We start from the raw sequence: 4,311 nt of genomic DNA, 5'->3' as shown, positions 1-4,311 counted from the left end.
CTGAGAGATAGGATATATAGTTATTTGGACTCTCATCAGCTGATACAGGACAGTCAGCAATGGATTTATGTGTGGTAGGTCGTAGTTAACAGATTTTGTAGAGTTTTTTAAGGAAGATACCAAAAAGGTTGATGGTTCCACAGGAGAGGTTGGTTCAGAATGTTAGGACACTTGGTATACATAGAGAGGTTGCAAATTGGATTCAAAATAGGCTTGGTGGAAGAAAACAGAGTGGTGGTGGATGGTTGCTTCTCAGACTGGGGGTTTGGGTCAAGTGGTGTGCCTCAGGGATTTGATTTGGGACCATTATTGTCTGTTATCTATATAAATGACCTAGATGACAATGTGGTGAAATAAATCAGCAAGTTTGCTGATGACACAAAGATAGAAGGCATCATGGACTGTGAGGAAGATTTTCAAAGCTTGCAGAGGGATCTGGACCAACTGGAAAATTGGGCCAGTAAATGGCTGATAGAATTTAATATAGACAATTGTGAGGTGTTACAGTTTGGAAGAGCGAATCAGGGTAGGAAGTATACAGTAAATGGTAGGCCATTGAGAAGTGCGGTGAAGCAAAGAGATCTGGGAATGCATATACATTGTTCCCTGAAGGTGGTGTCACATGTGAATAGAGTTGTAAAGAAAGCTTTTGGCATCTTAGCCTTTATAAATCAAAGTATTGAGTATAAAAGTTGGAATGTTATGTTGAAGTTATTCGTCATTGGTGAGACCACACTTAGAATATAGTGTGCAGTTCTGGTCGCCCAACAGCAGGAAAGATGTCAATAAGATTGAAAGATGGCAGAGAAGATTTACAAAGATGTTGCTGGGTCTTCAGGAGTTGAGTTTCTCCAGCATTGTGTTTTTAGTTGTATTTCCTGTATTATAATAGAGACAGCATTTCAAAAGCATTAGATTGTTCTTCATTAGTGTGACAAAATAGATTTCATTTTACATTTCTTTATTCTGACAGTTCCATGGAGAGGCTGCTGCTTGTTCCAGTGTTATTTGCGTCTCTATTGGCTTCACCTGTTTATACTGATGCCCCCATTCTGTACCCCACAGAGGAGTTTTGTGTGGACACTCTTCATGTTTTTAATCACCAGATGGACCCCACTACTGGTAAATGTGGTGATATGTAATTACACCACTAGGTCACCACTAGGGGTCATCCCAGTGACCTTGTATATGAAGCAGTCCAGAGCTACAGTCTAGCCTTCCAGGTTTGTCTTGCAGAGAGACAAGACCTGTTAGTGTACAAATTAGTTTATTAAAGCTGCCTTATACTTGCACAGATGTTGTGGATATTGTCAGTACAATTTAATAAGCTAATACGATAGCTACTAGGACGGAAGCTGCTTCTGCTCCAACGCGCATTCCCGACCACCTGGAGACTCTTCCTGAGGAATGGAATCTGGGGACGACTAGCATGCACGTGCTTCCGAGGATAGAGACAGCGAGGAACCGCTGTACTAGAATCGTGGTGGAATGCAAGGAAGACCACAGAAGTACGATAGGGCAGATAAGAAATGGCCAAGTGGGTTCGCTGGAACAGGCGCCATCGACCCTAAACCCCAGTCTGATCAGAAGGGCCACTACAAGCGTGAGTGGAAGGATCCACAAGTCGTACTCCCAATCGCCACGTATATGCAGAATTCCCAACCACTCCAGAGCCAGGGAAAGCAGACACTGCTACTGTCACTCCCCCAGCAGCAGTTTCCCCAATACCACGGAGACCTGACGCTACTGCTGGGTCCCCCCAAAGCCCGCTGCAAATGTCCCAAAGCCAGAGACTCAGCCAAAAGCCCCAAGTACCCAGGTTACTCATCCAGCAGACATAAGCCCCACAGAGGCTCTACAAGCAGCTCCCAGTACCCCAGGGTCCACCCTTGCTATACCTAAGGGACCAGAGACTGCGGCTTAGCCATGTGCTGCAACCAGACAGGCTGGAGCTCGACCCCAGAAATCCCGGAGCCGACACGCACTTCAGCCGCTGGCAGAGATGCTTTCTGAATTACATGGAGGGTGCTGAGGCATCGGATAAAGAGCTATTAATGCTGCTGTTAGCCCAACTGTGAGACTACCCTTATACAGAATGCCAGGTCCTACTAAGAGGCAATGAGCATTTTACAGAGGCATTACAGTGAGGGGCATAGCGAACTCCACTCCCGATACAGACTCATGACCAGGTTACAAGAAGTAGGGGAGTCTGCCAGGGACTTTATACTCTCTCTGAAAGACTTGGCAAGAGGCTGCAACTTTAAAGCAGTATCAGCTCAGGAGTATGCGGAGAACCTTATTAGGGACAGAATTGTTGCGGGCATACGGTCCACTGAGACGAGACATCGATTGCTGGAGAAAGGAATGGTGGGACTAAATGAGGCAGAGACTATTGCAGAAGCTTTAGAAAGCACCAGGAAAGAATTGGAGGAGTACTCAGAGGACCCTGGGGCTGGGACAAACATCACACTGCTGGACTCTCTAGCCCCATGAAAAGAAAAGTATGCTGCCTCACAGGAATTCACAGCAGCAGCCACACCTTGAGGGTCCCAAGTGCTTTTTCTGTGGACAAAGAAAGCACCCCAGAGCCCTCTGCCCTGCCAGAGAAAATGTCTGTTCCAACTGTGCAAAACGTGGGCATTATGCAAAAGTCTGCAGAAGCCCCAAGGCCACAGCCAAGAATGCTAATGAGAGGCAGGAAAGCTCTTCTTTCTCCACAGACAAACAGAAGAAGAAGAATGCCATGTGCAGCCTGCCATCTTGGTCAAATGCTACAAAGCAGAGAACACAGTCTTCAGGAGATCAATATGACGCCGAGTACTATTGGATGGAAGGACACGCCAGACTTGCTTCCCTATGCATGAATCAAGCGAGTCCACACAGATTATCTGATGCCACTGTGTGCATCAAAATTAATGATGTGAGGGTAAATTGCTTAATATAGTGGAAGCACTGAAAGTTTTATTGTCCAGGGGTTAGTCAACCGCCTTGCCCTCCCCACACGCCCGAGTGAGCACCAGATCCTGTTAGCAGCTAGCATCCTGGCGGCTGAGGTAAAACAATTTTACAGGGTTACTCTAGAATCCAGGGCACAAAATACAAAGGGTTCAAATTACTAGTACTCCCTCACCTCTGTGCCCCGGTACTATTGAGGTTAGATTTTCAGTGCCACTTAGGAAGCATTACAATAGTGCACAACGGGCTCACCCCCCATTACGCCTTACGAAGAAACAACACTGCAGCCTGTCTGTCCTGAACATAGAATCCCCTCCGCTGTTCACACAGCTGACCCCAGAATGCACGCCAATAACCACAAAGAGCAGGAGGTACAGCCCGAGGGACAGAGGTCCGCAGGCTACTACAGGAGGGCATCAGAGAGCAGAGCACCAGCCCCTGGAGAGACCAGGTGGTTGTAGTAAAGTCAGGAGAAAAACTGTACATGGTAGTGGATCATAACCAGACAATCAACAAATTTACACAACTAGATGCCTACGCCCTGCCACGCATAGCAGACATGGTCAACAACATTGTGCAGTATAATGTGTTCTCCACCACAGACTGAAGGCAGCATACCACCAACTGACCATTAGAAACAGCGATCGCATTTACACGGCATTTGAGGCAGACGGCAGGCTGTATCAATTTCTGTGACTCCCCTTCGGTGTCACCAATGGAGTGTCCCTGATTCAGAGAGAAATGGACCAAATAGTAGATGAGTTCCAACTGAAAGCGGTGTTCCCCTACTTAGACAAACTGACAATCTGTGACCACACTCAGGAAGATCATGACACGAATTTAAAACACTTCTTCCAGGCAGCCGAGGAAAGGAACCTAACATACAATAGGGACAAATGCGTCTTTAGCGCCAGGAAGTTGCCAATCCTGGGCTACATCGTGCAGAATGGGGAAATCAGCCCAGACCCAGCCCGTATGCACCCTCTCCTAGACCTCCCAGTGCCACACACGCTGAAAGCACTAAAAGGTGTTTGGGACTGTTCACTTACTACGCCCCAATTGGTCCCCAACTACGCTGACAGGGCCCTCCCACTTATAAAAGCCTCAGTTTTCCAACTGTGCCCAGCAGCCACCAGAGCATTCAGGAACATTAGGGACCATATTGCTCAAGCTACCATGCAGACAATAGATGAGTCGATCCTGTTTCAAGTAGAAACGGATGCATCCGATGTGGCTCTGGCAGCCACCCTAAACCAAGACGGACAACCGGTGGCCTTTTTCTCGTGAACCCTACAAGGGGCAGAGGTAAGACACTCAGCAGTAGAGAAGGAGGCCCTAGCCATTGTGGAAGCAGTA

Source organism: Narcine bancroftii, chromosome 2 (genome assembly GCF_036971445.1).
Source record: "Narcine bancroftii isolate sNarBan1 chromosome 2, sNarBan1.hap1, whole genome shotgun sequence".
NCBI lineage: Eukaryota > Metazoa > Chordata > Chondrichthyes > Torpediniformes > Narcinidae > Narcine > Narcine bancroftii.
Note: the sequence above shows the minus strand (reverse complement) of the source record.